At 46.3% G+C, this 18742-nt stretch overlaps 1 long non-coding RNA gene across 1 annotated transcript in view; it reads right to left on the bottom strand.

Annotated features, from left to right (window-relative positions):
* Positions 1-13353: 13353 nt before the first annotated feature.
* LOC138510619 (uncharacterized) overlaps positions 13354-18742 on the bottom strand; it is a 188663-nt gene continuing 183274 nt past the window's right edge. Inside the window, exon 3 of the long non-coding RNA XR_011280425.1 lies at positions 13354-16476. This is a non-coding gene — a long non-coding RNA (uncharacterized lncRNA). The remainder of the gene's footprint in view (positions 16477-18742) is intronic.

An 18742-nucleotide genomic window follows, 5' to 3' on the forward strand; every position in this document is an offset into this window, starting at 1 on the left:
GCCCAATCATCGCAACAACTTCGATGGGCATTGTTCTTTGCCGAATTCGATTTCGTGATCACTTATCAACCAGGCTGCAAAAATGGCAAAGCAGATGCCTTATCCCGAATAGGGATGGGAGAAGCATATGCAAACCCGGAACCGGTGCCAATAATTCCCGAGCAAAGAATTCTTGGCATAACTACTCTACAGACACTAGAAGATATTCATTAAAAAATCCAACAACTCTTCGATCCAGCAACCCTGCAGGACTGGGTAAAGAAAGGCCCGGACTACTCAGTCGTCAATGACCTACCTTACTATCAAGGACGACTATTTCTACCACACAAGGAAATACAAGAACTAGTCATCTCCAATTACCATGACACCCTGATGGAAGGGCACCCAGGTATAGCAAAAACTGACGCGAAAATTAAGAGACAGTTCTGGTGGCCCCCTTGGCGAAAAGATGTAAAGTAATTTGTGATGTCTTGTGGCATTTGCGCCCAAAACAAAAGCCAGAAGAAAAAACCTGCTGGCCTTTTACAACCTTTGGATATTCCACCTACACCATGGCACACCTTGTCTTTAGACTTTATTACAGATCTACCTCCATGTAATGGATTTAACACCATCCTAGTTATTGTGGATCTTTTTTCCAAGATGGCCCACTTTATTCCTTTTAAGGGGTTACCTTCTGCTTCAATTCTGGCCAAGGAGTTCCTCAAAAACATTGTTCGATTACACGGATTCCCTTCCGTATTGGTTTCTGACCGAGGTAGTCAATTTATCTCGCATTTTTGGAAGAAATGTTGTCAACTGGCACAAATCGACGTGAGGCTATCAACAAGTCACCATCCCCAGACCGATGGTCAGACGGAAAGGACCAACCAGACCCTTAAACAGTACCTACGTTGCATGCTACACCAGCCCGAAAGCAATTGGAAAGATATTTTATGGATTTCCGAGTACGCATACAATAACTCTGTACATTCAGGAACTGGACAAAGCCCTTTTTATACCATATATGGACATCACCCTCGAACCTCAGAATTCGATTCGCCTCAGCACGTAGAAATGCCCGCAGTTAGTCATTTGCACTCTACTATTACACAAGCCTTTAAGGAAGCCACAGAACATTTGAAACAAGCAAAAGAGAAATACAAGAAAAATGCTGATCAACATAGAAGTGAAACTCCACAATACCAGATTGGGGATCAAGTTTGGCTGGCTACAAAACATGTACCTCTGAAGGCAACTCTGACTTTTAATCCTAGATATTTGGGACCTTACACCATTAAGGCCATTATCAACCCAGTGGCCGTCAAATTGGAATTACCCTCCAATATGCAAATTCATCCTTTCATGTTTCACTTCTAAAACCAGTTCAACCAGGGACAAGATTAACCAAAACACCTGACCCCATCTTGATAGATGGAGAACCTGAATTCGAGGTAAAAAATATCCTGGACTCCAAGATGATTAAATCAAAACTTTTTTATTTGATCGATTGGAAGGGCTATGGACCACAAGAAAGATCATGGGAGCCTAGCGACCACGTTCATGCACCTCGGTTGGTGAAAAGATTCCTTCGGAACTTCCCAGACAAACCGGGTCAGGGGGAAGAACAACTTTAGGCGGGGCCTTGGGGGGGAGTGCTGTCATGATGCCTACCCCCGGGCATCAGGACCAAGGCCCTCAGCTCCAGGAGCAGGCATCCAGACATTTGTTTAAACCTCAGCAGCCCCATATCATGGGGGGGCGCTGTTGAGCAGCCGAGGAAAATGGCTGCCTATCCAGTGAGCTCCGTCTCTGTCCACCTGAATCCGCTGGACATCGGCGCTGATCCGCACCCCCGCCTAACGAAATTGCCACGATTCTTACCCTGCTATTCTCCTGAGTACGTAGCCGGAACCTGGAGAGAAATCGGTGCCTGGGACCATTGCGGCGAACATCGGGCCCTGCGGCGCTGGGGGGCCTCCTCGCAAACTCTTGCTGAGGCTGCTTGCGGCCACTGGATACACTGCTCTCGCTGTCCCTGGAGTGCCGCCACCCGCGGGCTCCCTTCGCCGCCTCATCGCCCGGGGTCAGCACTCCCTCGTGGGTGCCCAGGGGAGCGGGCCTTCGCTCGGTGCGCCGCCCCCCCGCAGGCGAGGACTGTGCCGCTTGGGGCTGCTGGTCCGGCGGCTGCCGGGATCTCGGGGCAACTAGTCGGCTGCGGCTGCCGCGGGCTGGGATGGAGCCCCCCCGCGCCAGTGTGGGGTCGCGGCCGCCCGGTCCTGGGCTTGATCTCCCGGCGGGCAGTGACATCCGTCCCGACACCGATCGCGGGGTGTGGGGGCTGCCCCCCGGTGGCCCTCTGTAGCTGCGGGCCTGCGGCTCCATCTGGGGCCTACCAGCGCGGGCCCATAGACACGCCTGGCCCGGTGGCCTTGTCCTGTGACCACCTCCGAAGCGACGGCAGCACTCATCGCCGGCTGGCCGTTGCTTCTACGACACATTGGCCCCAGATCTGGACCTGGCCTCGTGGGGCACGGCTCGGCCCCCTGGGGGAGAAATCCACACTGTGAAATTCACGGGTCCAGCCACCCTGAAGGCTGCAAGGTGGGTGACTGACCCTGGACTACACTCCTTTGCTCCACACTAGCGGGGGCCCTTGCACACCCCTGCACTACATCTTGAGGGTGCTCACGGAAGCTTGCCCTGCTTCCCCCCAACTCTTGCTGCTCAAGGCGCCTCAGCCCTCCACGGACCATCCCCTGGAACTGGACTCTCCGTCAACCCATTGGGGTGGCGACATCCTCGTGTGGCTGCCGCCACATAGGGATCCACATATAGGGCTGCAACTCCTGGGGTGCGGATAAAGACTGGGACTCCCCACCCGATCAACCTGCACTGCTGACCACGGGGGCACCCCCCAACCTGTAGGAGGCCCCTACCTGATTCGCTAACGGCTCTCTGCTCAGTGCACCCAAACCACAATCTGGAGAGATACGTATAACATAAGGCTAGCCGGCCCTCTCTGGCTCACCCCCAACTGCAGCCCCGCCAGCACTGCCCCGCTACCAGTTTTCTCCTCGCTGGCTTTACAATACTACGCCTACTGCTCTGGAGCGGCTCACGAGCTGCAACCACTGTCCTACCATCCTATCATTAAGGGACTAACCTGAGGCCACCACCAATCCTAGCTAAGCAGGCGCTACCCCCCCCACTGCAATGCCCAGCAAGGCGCGGCTCAACGGCAAAGTAGGTGCCATGGACAAGTTCGCCAAGATAGCGCCTAGAGCGGACCAGGCATCGTCCTCTGCAGCACAGGAGGAGGACGAATGCAGGCCAGACACCCTCAACCAGACCTGGCCACGATGATGGAATCCATGGCAAAACATTTCGCTGCTTTCCACGAAAAGCTGGACGACATCAACGCAAATGTAGCCTCCTAGCGAGCAAAGATCGACCAACATGGGGCCAGGTTCACCGAGGCAGAGCAAAGGATAGGGACCAATGAGGACAACGTTCATACCCTACAAAACACAGTCTCAGAACTTGTCAGTGACATGAAGCAGGTCAAAGCTAAGTGTGATGACCTAGAATCGAGGTCCCGAAGAAATAATGTCCGCATAGTGGGGGTTCCCGAATCTGCACTGAAGTGCCGCATGGAACTTGCGGTCTAGCAACTCATCAGAGACCTCCTGGACAACCCGGCACTATAACCATTCTTCACTGTGGAAAGGGCACATCGCTCCCTGGCACCCCGGCCTAAACCTGGTGATTTCCCCAGACCAATAATTGCAAAACTACTGAGTTATAAGGACAGAGACCTTATCCTCCGATTGGCCAGGGAGAAAGGGGAACTTAGGCTAGATTCACAAGTCATCAGGATTTTCCCAGATTTTTCAGTGGCAGTGCAGGCGGAGAGACGACAATTCAACAGGGTGAAGAAAATGTTGAAAGAACGGAAAATCGTGTATGCAATGCTTTTCCCTGCTCGCCTAAAATTCACCCACCGCAACAAACACTACTTTTTCACGGTCCCGGATGAAGTCATCAAGTTCATCGAGGCGCAGATCCCACTGGCAGATCCTCCTGCGGAACAGATGGAAGACGACTAATATCAGGCTTCCCTGACTCCCGTAGTGGACCCCACTGGCTGTAGTGTAACGACTGTTGGCTTCCCTGTTGGGCTCCAGGCTCCCCCCTCTCTGTCCCGCAGTGGGCCCACCACGGCCCAGCAACACTGCAGCGAACGCATGACTTATTGAGGGGGACGCACCCTTAGTTCACCTAATTTTAACACCACTCACTGGGCCTGAACTTCGCAAAGGTGCACATCACTGTGCTAAACTGTCCTTTGCAGTGCAAGCTATGTCTTTGCTACTCTAAACCATGAGTGTCTTCACCTATTAATCTGAGTTTCCTAGTATCCTCTCTTTGCAACCGTTTCTTCATCAGCTGATTTCCAGTCCTATATGGTATTATCGAAATTGGTATCAGTACATGTGGGCAGAACGGCAGCAGCAGCCCCCACTGCAGCTGCAATCCCCTCTGAATCTAAATGTTTATGTTTTGGCCCCGGTTGGGCGATTTCCCCTGCGCTGCAGAGTTGGGGATGGCGCGCAGGTGTTCAATGTAAGGGTGGGTATCTACACACTGCTGGTTGGGTCAGGGCGGTGAGGGTGGTGGTGGAGAAGTTGGGGCTGGTTATATACAAAATGGCGGAGAAGTTAAGACTGGGTCTAAAGGGTGGCACTCTTGTGCCGATGCAGCACACATGGCGCGAATCAGTGGCAGATACTTTACTTGGGATGTTCCGTAGGTTGGTAGTATGGCGGTAAAAATGATGTCATGGAATGTTCGAGGGCTGACAAATTTCATGAAGTCTCGTAGGATCGCGGCCTAGGCACAAAGGCATGGGATCAAGGTCCTCCTAATACAGGAGACACACTCTCTGAAACACTTATCGTCCAACATAGCACATACCTGGGGTCTCATTAGATACTATACTCAATACTCCACTCAAGCGAGGGGAGTCCTGACCCTTGTTCATAAGTCATTAAACTTCATACTCTGCACGTTCCACATTGACACGGAAGGCAGATATGTGATTCTACACTGTACCTTAGCGCATGAGGAATGCTTGCTGGTCAACTTATACGCACCCAATACTGACTGCCCTGAGTTTTTTGACAATGTGGCTTCCATTTTAATGAGATATCTAGATATCCCCATCATATGGGGAGGGGACATGAATCTGATACTCGATAATGTCCTAGACAGAACAACATCCACTCACAGAGCCACAACGCATGCGGCAAGGCGACTCCTCTTACACATGGACTCTCTAAATGTACACGATATGACTCTCCACCCCCACGAAAGGGATTATACTTTCTATTCAACGGTACATGATAGTTCCTCACGAATTGATTTGTTCCTGTTGTCTGGTAACTTAGTGGGTAGAGTCTCAGATGTCAGGATCCTTCCACGCACGTTATCTGATCATTCCCCTGTGCTGCTACAGATTCAGCTTGGTAACACAAGGCCATCACGACCCGCTTGGCGCTTAAAGTCTGCCGCCCTGGCTGACATTGTCTTCAAAGCTGAGATATTAGCGGACATTACCACATTCTTTGAACATAACAGTGCATCTGACACATCCGAAGGGGTCAGATGGGAGGCATTCAAGGTCTACATCAGGGGGATGTGTATCTCTAGGGAAGCAGGGGTCCTGAAAGCTATAAGGCAAGCCCTGAATAACTCTGAAACTAAGCTCAAAGCCCTAGAACGGGAATATCTCGCCACTCCGTCCCAGGGGACCCTAACAGGGATCAGAGCTGAGCTGGAACAGTTTGAGTCACATGCCATGAGAGAGGTGCAATACTATGCTTGTCCTGTCGCCTCCCGTAGATATGGAGAGGGGGACAGACCGGGCAGAACCCTGGCTAGACTGGTGCGAGCGGAGGGTGGCGTGACTCAAATTGATTGCATTATAGACGAGCAGGGACTGAGGCACTGGTCTGACCAATCCATTCTTGACACATTTTCTAGCTTTTATGCCAATCTATATGGTCCCCAGCCTGAACACTCAGTCCAGGACTTGGACGACCTACTGGAAAACATCCCTATGACTCTTATTTCCCAGGACACCAGAGAACGTCTTGAAGCCCCGTTCACACTGGAGGAGATAGTCCAGGTGATATCTGACCTTCCCAAAAACAAGGCTCCTGGCCCAGAAGGGCTCACCTCTGAGTTCTACCAGGAGCACGTGGCCGCTCTGGCACCAGCGCTACACGGGGTCTGGACCGAGGCGCTTCGGTTACACAATCTCCCCCCCTCCTTAAGGGAAGCCTTAATAACAGTCCTCCCCAAACCTGGAAAATCCCCGGAGGAGTGCGGGTCCTATAGACCCCTATGCCTCATTATTACCGACATGAAAATCTTTGCCAAGATAATTGCAAACAGGTTTCTCCCCTTCATGACCCACATGGTCCATGCAGACCAGAGTGGGTTCATTCCCGGTCGGTCCACGGCACTCAACATCCGCCGCCTATTTAATGTGATGTCCAGGATTGACCCGAGCGCTGAGGCTGTAGCGGTAACTATAGATGCCCAAAAGGCCTTTGATATGGTCTCATGGCAATACTTGCGGGCTGTTCTGGAGAAAATGGGTGTAGGCCCAAATATGGTCTCTTACATAAAGCTCTTATATACGGATCCGCTAGCTAGGGTCCTTGTAAACTCAGTTCCCTCCTCTCTCTTCAAGCTACACCGTGGGACGCGGCAGGGATGCCCATTCTCCCCCCTCCTCTTTGCGCTCGCCATCGAACCCAGGGCTGACCATGTTAGAGGGTGTCACATCAATAAGGTTATTCGGTTAATTGACGCACCGGAAATCATCTCACTCTACGCGGATGACGTGCTCCTGTATATCAGAAACCCTTCCACATATCTGGACCCGATCATCCACGACATTACTAAAATAGGCACATACTCAGGTTTCACGATACACTATTCTAAATCTGAAATTTTCCCTCTCACTGTGGCAACTCAACAACCGACATACGAGTATCCCCTGCGCTGGTCCCCGGAGGGAATTAGGTATCTTGGGGTTCAGGTGTCACTAACCAAACCTTCCCTACTAACGGACAATTATGAGGCTTCGGCTCAGCTCATTATTTCCAAGTTTTCCAAGTGGCGCAATCTACCGCTATCCCTGGCAGGCAGACTCTCTCTAATTAAGATGACAGTGGTCCCCAAGATCCTCTACGTCTTCACTAACGTACCAGTCTGGCCCGGGAAGCAATACTTTAAGAGACTCCACACGGAGTGCGCTCAATTTCTCTGGCACTCGGGGTCGGTCCGCAAGAAGTGGCAGCACATGACCTTACCATATGATAGGGGGGGTTCGCAGCCCCAGACCTACGTCTGTACTGGAACGCGGCGCAGGCCCAACACACCTCTCATTGGTTCGCATTTCAGAATCCGCCTCCGCATGTAAGAGAAAATGTCTGGGGGGGGACCGATATCATGACCCTATTGTTGCACCGCACATTCCGAACAGACACCAGGCAGACCCGGTGGCCACCACGATCAGGGCTTGGAATGCTATTCTGTATTCTGAACAAGAGCGACACCCGTACTAAAAGTGACTTCCCATGCGGCAATTTCCCAGACTCCCCCCACACACGACCAGCACCTCTCACGACACTGGGAAAATCTCGGCTACCGAGCCCTGACTAACCTCTTCCCAGAGGTATGTTTGTCACCCCTCAAACATGGCGACCAGAACATTCCAACTCCCTGCTCGAGATGTTACAGTACTACAGGCTCTGAGCTGCGGTTCGAGCTATGTGGCCCTCATACCCAGACGAGCCCCCAGAATCACCCGAACTCCGATATATAGCAAACTCCACGGGCTCCAAGGGTGTGCTATCTAATTTATATAAAATGCAGCTGGGAAAAACAGTGCTTGGGTCCCTCAAACCATGTGAGGCATGGGCTAGGGAGCTTGGAACGGAAATAACTGATGTACTGTGGGATAAAATGTGTGCACATACGCGCATGGTCTACCTTAGCGCCAGATTCCGCTGCATACAATTCAAGCTCCTCAACAGGCTCTACTACACACCGTGTAGAATGGCGAAATTCACAGGTACCCTGTCGCATACATGCCCTAAATGCAAATCTTCTGAGGCAGATCATATACACATTTTCTGGTCCTGCCCTGCAATCAACACATTCTGGGTGGCTGTGACAGAGGCGCTCTCCGAAATAATAGATTCTTCGGTGGATGTGGACCCACTTGCCCTGTTGTTTGGTATCTGGGAGGGGGAAAATGTAAGGAAAATGTCTAAATTCTTAAATGTGAGCGCCATTGTTGCTAAAAGATGTATATTGCAAAGCTGGAAGCGCCACAACCCCCCCACACCCTCATGATGTGGCTCAAAGCCCTCACCTTGATACAAATGTGCAAAGAGGAATACATTGGTTCCTTGCCACCCACATCACGCCCCAAAAACGTGTGGTCAGAATTCTGCAGCTACCTGAACAATAGAGACGGAGTGGAGTGGAGGTCTACCCCTCCCCTAACACGGCCCACTACGCCATTAACACTGTAACTCTCCTTCCTTTCGTTCTGTTTGTGCCACTCCAAGACACTAATCGTCCTCTTCCGGAGAAGTTGTGTCCAGCCGTGTTGTGCTGCCGCTTGTGACTTACCTGATATCAGACCATGCTGCAAAAGAGTCCAAGCCTACATGAGGCCTGGATGGGACTATTTTGTTACAGGGACTATTTTTTACTCGGGCGTGGCTCTAGGGAACTTCTTACCTGGAACTACTTTGGAGGCTATTTAAACCACACCCGAACAGCAGCACATGCTTCGCGTTATTCTGCATCCAGCAGCGTGACGCTCACCGTGCCTGCAGCCAGCATCCAGTCTTCTACCACGCCCGCGTGCCTGCAGCCAGCATCCAGTCTTCTGCCACGCCCGCCTCGAATCCGGAGCTCCTAGAATAAAGAAGAAGAAAAGGACAAGGTTAGAAAACAAACTTATTTCAAATTCCTCACCTAATTCCGGAACCATTTCATCTCCGGACCTGGAAAGTACATCAGTCCTGCACGCGTCGCTTCGCCAGCTCCAGCATGGCACCATACTCACCAGTTCTCACAGCATCTTTCGATCCAGCACTGTATCCATCATTTCTTTGCCGTAATCTGGCAACCAGGGGACACAAGAAAAAACAAGGTGAGCCAAGGGAATCAACAAATACAACCGCTTACCACCATAGACTTACCTGATTTACCACCGGCGGTATTATTCCATAACTCTCCACATTTTCATATGCCGCATCTGTAAAGAGGGAGAAAAACAACACGTTAACGCATGCAATAGTTACCGGACAGCGTTGGGTAACACAGACTCTTACCTGAACGCCAGCAGCAGCTACGAGACCTTTTTCTCACAAACTCAGTTGCAACTTAAGGAAGGAAGGGGACAAGAGTGAACATCGGGCACATTGAACTCTTTGAATTTGACACTTACCAATCCCTCCAGGGACTTCAGAACTCTCCCAATGCCTTCAAACCAGTGAAGTAACTGGTATCTACGCGCCTCTGCAAGACACGGAGGATGGAGAGCTCATCTTTTACGAACATAAGGTGAGGTTACTAAGGGGATATCGGAGGTGATTAGTGGGGGAGAGCGAGTACAGTTTGGAGGCCATCACTAAAACCCACAGGTGGTTAATCCCTGTCTCCACTTGCAGGAAAATACTTCTTCGGGTCCAGCAGACAAGACTAGGCGGGCCAGTTCAGACAGTCATCTCTGCACTAGGCATAATGATGAAGGAGACCGCAGCTGTCCGGGTCCGATCGACACCCCTGTGGGGTCCAGGTGAGCGTAACAGGTATTACCTGCCTCGACACATATGCTTGGAGCAAGGGGTTTTGTCTAGTACCTTGTTCTGCTTCAGCATTACAGGCAGCAGGATTGTGAGGCGTGTTGAGGAGAAGGCGCATGATGGGGCAAATATGATGGCTGTTTCATTATTGTGTACCAACTGTAGTTCAAGTGTGCAGACTTTTGTCTGCATGGGGAATTTCCTGAGCTGATTGACTTCTAGTGCTTGCATGTTCTCACAGAGGTCATAGGTTACTGTTTGTAGATGTAGTGCCTGTCAAGGAAGACATTATTAAGGATTGGCACAGGTGTATCCCTGCTGCCCCCAATGCATGAGCATACATTGAGAAACACATAAAAAATGAGAGCATCCACCAATACCTAAACACCAGATTAGTCATCATAGAGCAACAAGACGGGGATGTGCAATTTGTTCTCTACTAAGAATCTCATCATGACAGTAGTGACCTCTGTGATACAGTTTGCAACAGAAGTTCAAGGAAAAGTTACAATACCCTAGAATTAGTCCAGACTTGTGAGATGTCCTTACTCGAAATGATTACGGAAAACAAGTTTTCTATAACTCTGAGCATGATGCCCACTCGTAGAGAGGATTTAAATAATAAACAGCAGTGGTGATGAATGTAGACGAACCAAGAGGGATTGAAATAACCCTCTTTGTACGCCCCTTTATTTGGTGAAGAATACATGCACTAACCACTATAACTATAACTATAATTACAGGCATATCAGTCCTGATGAAGGCTGTCTTTCCTAAAATGAAGATTACTCCCTGACAGTCTTGGGGTGCACTTCATTCTCTCCCCTGGCCATTGGCTCTAGCCATTAGTTCAGATAGATTACCCTATTTGGATATCTGGTGGTGAGGTTGTGAAGGGCAGTACATAATAAATATCCATTATAATGACCAAAGGCAACTGACAGTCCAGGTTTCTAGTTGGTTTGACTGATTGTCTTTCTGTCCAATGACTGAAGTGCACTATGATATGCTCTAACTACCAATAGTTCAGGCAAATCTAATTTGCTTCTCTGTTAATGGCTTGATGCTCATATCTCAGTTGTCCCTCTCTTGTCCTGATTTAATTTTGTCGATATTGGACAGTGACCTCAGTAACTTACTTTCCCATTGCAGGTCTAAAACGTACAAACTTGTAGGTGTTCCACCCCCATTGAGAGAATGCATTTATATACTTTGACAATAGGCAAGAGGTGTGCTGACTACACTTTTTAAAGGCAAGAATGTGATCTTTCTTTTTCATGCATTTATTCTTTTTTTTTAATCTAATGTAGGTTTCTTGATATGTATCTTCAGTTACATAATGATTGTGCCATTGCTGTAAGTATTTGTTGTATAACTTTAGGTTCATGATGTGTTATTTTGTCAAATTGTCAGTCTACATGCCTCTCGTGTCTCAAAATTGTACCTTATTTTGAAGTAGGTGTTGTAGGTTTCTCACCAGGATTCTGTGTCGACTGTAGAGTAAAAGGTCAGCCAAAAAGGGTTGCCCCAAGACTATAGTTAGCATTGGCCATAGTTGCTTCTGTGTGTGCTCTTCGTGACGATATTTGGAATTGTTAAACATTTTTTTAGACCATGTATTCCTTGGTACCTGAGTCTTGAGGTCTGTTTCACCATATTGATTTTCGCTACTTAAGTCTCTTCTTTTCTGTGGAAGAAATTTCGCTTCCAAATGTTGGCTTACTTTTTTCTCATCTTAAGGAAATCCTCCATTCCTCCCCCTTTTCACCGTAGATTTCCAGTATCAGGTTCTCACATATATTTCATTATGTCATGAGTATGCGATTTGGATGGGTGGTTTTGGAACCAGTGCAGGCAGATTTGTGTGGTTGTGCATAGAGTTTCTCAGATAGTTGAGGATCATGCTCAGCAGGGTGGGATGGAGCTAAAAACAGCATGAAACCAGGTGTTCTGCAGGCTAGTGTTTATTCTTCATAGCGCGACAACTTGCTTTATGTTCAGCTTTTGGTAAAGAGGGCAGAGGGGGAAAGACATCCATGCACAGTTGGAATTTAAAAACAAAGGACAGTGCTGTAAAAGCATATTTCTCCTAATACCGCCTGATAGTGAACATTGGCCTAAGCGCATTTGCATCATACTGTAAATCGCATTTAAATGAACTTGCAATAAGCTGTCTATGCCGCTGTTTTAAAGTTATCCGCCATTTTGATTAACTCCTGCTTTCTGCCCCATGCTAGAAATTGTGTTTTTGGCTCCAGCAGAGCAAAATGAACGTTGTACTATGTCAACGTAGATAAGCATGTTGAAGCTGCTAAGGTGGAATTGTTTGTCCTGCACTAAGAAACCTTGGAGCTAAACAAGAGCCATATTTAAACAGTAATCTGGAGACCATCTGTATCAATAGTGTCTTCTCCGTTCAAACAGAAAAACAGAATGTTGAATAGCTGAATATGTGCTTTTGCAAAAATCTGTGTTTTCGCTCCTTGAAACTAAGCTGACTTTAAACTTAAGAACAAACGGTAGAGAAATATGAGTAAATGAAACAAGGACTGTGTTTGATGTGCAGAAAAAGCATGTCTAGTGTTTGAGGAAAACATTGAACAATATATAGTTGTTTGAATCTGTATTAGTTATGTGAACTGGCTACAAACCCTAGTGAATGGGTAACTCGAAGATGGGCTGGACGATGTGTCCCGGATTGTGAGAGAAATGTCTAAATATGCATGCTTTGTGATGTCCACCACCCTCTCACCTCACAGTGTCCGCTACCACACATTGCGAGTTGTTGAGAGACCAGACAGCTGTTCTGCAAAATAAAAGTGTACTTGTACCAATCTACTTGTGCCTGGCGTATTTCAATTAAGTGGTATGAAGCCTCGATATTTCTTTAATCTTTCAGGTGGGACTCTCTCAAGTGTTGAGGAACAGTGACCGCAAGTATGCAAAGTACAGAGTGATCAAATTAAGTCCCTAAACATGTAGAAAATAAGTAAAATTAAACAAAGATTCTGCAATGGATACTAACAAAAGTCATTGTTATATCTACAAATAGAGAAATGACAAAAAACAAACCATATGGCCAAAGCTATAAAACAGGATACAAACATATAAGAAAACATAACATCATGTGGTACAAACACATAACAAAAGCAAGATTTAATATATGTAGTAGTTTGCATAGAAGTTTCAACATTTGCAAAGCTCATGGTAAACAATAATGTTCTGTGTCATTTAGACATACATTCTTGAATGCTGCAGGTAATAGGGATGGCTGATGTTGATGCAAGAACTTGGGTTTGGCATGTCATGGTTTATTACGTGGTCACACTCAACTCAGGGAGTTCCTTTCCCCCAATCAAGGTGGCGCACAACAAAGCACTTTTATCTTGATTCAGTTTGGTAAGGCTTCCAACCCATCTTGCACCCAACCCCAACAAATACCCGCTGCCACAATGGACTAGGAACGAGGCTGGTGTCTAGTAAAAATATATATTTATTAATTTAATTAAACCAAATTTGACAGACAGTCTAACATCAGACACCAATGCTGTGGCAACACAAGAACAAAAATGACTTCTGTAATGGCACCAACACAGAGATAATACTAAGATAAGCAGTCACAATTTCCTGAAGCTTTCTTTTCAGATCACTCACCAAAACAGAAAAAGAACAATTCAAGGCACACAGTGATTGCTGATTTGGTTATAATACTTTTTCTCCCAGCAAGACCCACCCTCCAAAAGAAATCAATTAGACTTGAACCCTCTGTATTGAAGGCCAGTGGTAGGGAGTGGGAGCACAATGGGAAAATCGTTTGGGTTCTAAAAGAAAAATGCACTCTTTGGAAAAAGGGATTCAAGGGGAAAAATCGTTTTGCACTTATTACTACTGATGCAATATGAGCAAAAGAAAAGCAATGGGAACATTTGTTTTGCCACACCAAAAAAAAGAACAGGCAGGGATTTGTGGTTTGAGTCAGAGCCCAATGGTTACAAAGGGGCATTTTTGTTTTGCACCATGCACACTCACTTGAAAACAGGTTTTTGGGATTAATTCGTTTGAATGCAGGACCCCCTTTCTGTACCGAAGTCAGGGGTTTTCTTTCAAATAGTCAATAAAATCTTTATGTCTATACCAGATCGAAACACACTGGGAGGAGCTTGTTAGTTTCCAATGCTAACAAAACACATCCTGTGATTTCTATAGGGGAATTAATTGATTTACATTAATTAAATATGCTAGAACACAGACCAACAGGGTATTTTGCTATGGGGAAATAACTAGAAAAATACTTGAAAAATGCAGGGCGTACACATTCTATGGCTTTGGGATAGTTTTACTTACAGGACAGGCCTTGTAGTGGACATCAGGGAACAGCAGGGGGCCTCTGGGACAGAAGAGGTGTCAGTCAAGGATGGTCCCCTCTGGCTCCAGCAAGGGGTCCCAGTCAGCTTCTATGTCTCCTGGTCCCTGTCTCCAATGCAAGATTTGGGGCCTCTCTGCTTGGGTGTTTCTCGCAAGAGTTCAGCAGCAGGTTACCTCCCAGAATAAAGTGAAAAAGCCCAGTTCTGATGCAAACTGGTCTACTTATAGGGCAAATACATCAAAAACTTGTCATGATTATCGCCGAAGGGATTGGTTGGTTCTCCCCACTCACCTCCCGCCTGTGTGCTAATAGCCAAAGGAGTTGAGGGTGTGAGTTAGGAAAGCAGGGGGAGGAGAAAGCTTTGTCATCCCAAACTGACATCTATGTTTGGCATGTTTAAACTCTGAAAACCTATCAACATGGCAAGTACCCTCATTTTTCAAATGTTTACATGTATCGATATATTTTTAAGAACTACATTTTAAGGCAAATCAGATGATGCTAATCTGAAGTCGGCATGCCCTTCCTTTGCAGAGATATAGTTTTCTTCATTTACTTAGGAGCTGCATCAGTGAAAAATATGAAACTTCATAGTTCCCATGTTACTTTTGTCCTTCACCCTCACACCAACTTTCAAATCTCTCAGAATCATGGGAAGACCCACATCAAATGTTCTTTAATAACTTCCATTATGTTGATCACACAAAAATCATTTTGGCATCCTGTCACCTTTAATAAAAGTCTGGAATTAGCGTTTTTATTAATTAAACCCCAGCTTTACAGGCCTCACTTCTAAGTTTCATTTACACTTAAACATGTGACCAGCCAGATGCTGTCTCGTGTTTATATTAGCCTATTCCTCTATGGCCTCCCAATGGTCCTAGCTATAGCTTAATGCATATTTGATGGGAATTGTGACCGCAAAGTCACTTCTGCTGAAAGAAACAGGCAGGGCGTTATCTATTTCCACCATTGTTTCCATGGTTTCCATCAATGGCAGTGTAGTTCTGTGTATTTTTAAGCAATGGACCTGATTGATTGTTGACAACCAGACCTCCCTCTCCAGGACAAGCAGAGGAAAGGTCGTTGAGGATAAAGTTTCATTTGAGTACAAATGCCCAGCTGCATGTACAATTCTGCAATAAATGGCTTTTAACTCACACATTGGCCCTTATTACAACACCGGCGGTAACCAATGGCGCTATAAGCATCATGGTTGCTGCCGGTATTGTAACGAGTCCCCCAATGGTAAATGGGGAAATACCGCCCCATTCCAAGGTTGGCGGGGCGGTAATTCCCCATTTACCATTGGCCCTTCCCCATTTTTGCCCCATAGGGCTCAATGGGACTGGGGAAGGCGGTAATTATGGTACCGCAAATTGCGGTACCGTAATTACCTCGAAAGTCCCTTTGCGGGTCCCTACTTTAACGGCTGGTCCAAACCAGCCGTTAAGGTCAGGAGCCGCAAAGGGACCTCATAATCAGGCGTTAAGGGTTTAACGGCGCCGACACCTTTTACGGCGCCGTTAACCCCTTAACGCCAGGGTCCTAATGAGGGCCATTGTATTTTACATGAAGCATTTTATAAGGCATCTGGGTCTTATGTAATGTATTTCTTATAAATGCAATAAGCTTGGTTTCACTTGAGATTTTGGGATCACAATCTGGTATTAATTTGAAGATAATGTACACGCTTCTATACAGTGTAGCTTTCCATGAATTTAGTAAAACAGCATTTTCAGCCACATGTCTTTCTCTTTCCTTGCTCAAATACATTGCACCTATCTTCGCACTTTTGGACTCCCATGCACACTCTCCTTCATTTGAGAATTAGGCCTGTTTTTATTTCGCTAGGCCTCATGTCTGACATCACCATTTCTGTGCTGGGTTTAGACTTCAATGGGACTCCACTTTAGCCAGTTTCCTTCAAATCACTCTGGCTTCTTTATTTCTAGCATTTAGGGGCTATATTTTACCCCACACATCCCCTGCCCTGGGTCTTTGATTCCAGTGATACAGAGAGAAGAGCAACGAGAGAGTGGGTTTCTGTTTCCTTGTGTCCTTGGTTAATTTCAGGAATTTTCTCACCAAAGAACGTCGCTCTTTTCCCCGTCCTGAGGGAGTGGCACTCTGGTTTGCACTCCACCCTTTTCAGATTTTGGTTTTTGGTCCTGGACCCCTCCCTTTCTGGTAGCTCCACCTCTGGCCTGTAGAGGCAAGGAGTTATTTAATCTGCCGAGAACAAAAGAGAGGTTAAGTATTTTATACAGTACTAATTTCCCCAGTATGATTGATGTACGAATTAACAACAAAACAGCAATTCACACATTACTTTTCACTTGACGATTACAATACTGTAGCAATGTGATACAGAAGAAATCCCAAATGAGCGATTTGTGTATGTTTCCATACCAAATTGGGAAAGCATTCCATTTCAGCAGCTTGTACAGAATGCAAACCATGGCAGATTATGTACTCTTTGCAATTCAGACAAGCACTCCACCTTACTGCTACAATCACATAGTGCCTACATAATACTTATGCTTCTACGTTATAATGCAGATGGTACCAAAAACAACTGCAAACTGACTGGATTCACACACGGTCAAGTGTCACTTGGAAAGAAAACCTTTACAACAATAGGTTTAATCTACCATGCAGGAGCTACAACCAATGCTGGTCACTACACTGCATACATTAAAAAGAAATGTGGATGGTTCAAATGTAATGATAGCAAAATTACTCTATAGCAGAGATTGCCAGCTAATCTTACAAATGCATATTTAATCTTCTTAAAGCCAAAATTTAATAAATAATGTGTACTTCAAGATTGCCAAAAAATTATGTGAAAGACTACAAACAGTTATAATACGCCAACAGGTATCTAACTGCCCAAGAGGATGTAACAACGACACACATAAATGCATATCACAGATTTGTAGGAACAAATGCACAGTTAGAATATGCCTACAGGTATCTAACTGAAATTATGTGAAAGACTACAAACAGTTATAATACGCCAACAGGTATCTAACTGCCCAAGAGGATGTAACAACGACACACATAAATGCATATCACAGATTTGTAGGAACAAATGCACAGTTAGAATATGCCTACAGGTATCTAACTGTTGTTAAAAATCGGCAGGAAGGCAACAAACATAACATTAATCAGAAAGATGAAGGAAACACTCAAAGGAAACAAGGAAGTAGTTAGTACCATAGCAAATGAAGGGTTTTTTAATTTAAATCCGACAAGGATTTTTTTTCCCAGACCCAAGGATTAGAAAAGCAAACACAGAAAATGAGCACAATGCACAGTACACTGGTTTGTAAACTAAATATGAGGGTAAAAAAAAGGTAAACTGGCTATTATGCAATGTGGTAAGTTTTCATAAAATGCAAACACTAACATACCTTTTTCTTTTATCACAGACATTAAAAAAGGGATACTTCCGCCAAGTATGAAAGGCATTTAAAAAATATATGTGGATTCTGAACAAAGAAAGGTGTAAGTATATTAGCAGTCATTTTCTACACATGCAAATCTACAGGTCTAATCTATGGTAGTAATATGCTGCAGTGGCTGTAGGCTGGCCCTTGCATCTTCGGTGTGTAACCTACGACCTACGCCTTACGACCAAGGTACAAAGAGTATAGTTCCTAGCCACAACCATTGCTGCATATCGAAACCATGGTCCTTGTAAATTAGCTACTTATGAATTTACTTTTGGGACCATCGTCTGCAGCCATGCAGCCAAGACATTAGGGCGTGCACACAACTAGCGCATTTCACCACATCCATATTCACTTATAACTCCACTGCTTATGACTTCAGTCTTGGGTGCATGGCCTTTGGGCATGCGGTCAACACTCTGGGTCCTTGCCAGAAACACCACAGCATATCGGAACTATTGTGCCTTGTCATTTCATTATGTACAAAGTTGGTTTTGGGAGCATGGCCATGCTCCCAAAATGCTACGCCCTCCCCACAACCATCTTAATGATGTTGCATAGTACAAGTGTACCAATAGCTGTGATATGGTGAAGTAGTTTGTAGCCACAGGCTACAGACGTGAGTTTGAGGCCATAGAATTATCAGTGTATGGGTGTACAGTATATAAAATGCACAGTTGCTTACAACTGCAGTGCTTATTACTTTGTTCAAATACTCTGCATCCTGGCCACTATTACCACACCATATGACATCCATTGCGGCATATAACTACACTACATAGAAATGTGCTTTTGGGGGCATGGCCTTCGGCCATGCACTCATGACTGCAGTCCCTCCCCACAGCCACCTGACTGATGTTGAATACTAGGGGTGTCTCTGTAGCTCTGAAATGCTGCACTGTTTGTAAAATCATAGGTGTATGTCCATACATTTCAATATATTGTTGTGAAGTTTCCTTTTGGGTGCATGCTTTGGTGTGTGGCATACAGCCTGCAACCATGCACCCAAAAGTACACATCTTGGCCAAAAACCACTGCACTAG

Source organism: Ambystoma mexicanum, chromosome 6p (genome assembly GCF_040938575.1).
Source record: "Ambystoma mexicanum isolate Mex_15411 chromosome 6p, UKY_AmexF1_1, whole genome shotgun sequence".
NCBI classification, from domain to species: Eukaryota; Metazoa; Chordata; class Amphibia; order Caudata; family Ambystomatidae; genus Ambystoma; species Ambystoma mexicanum.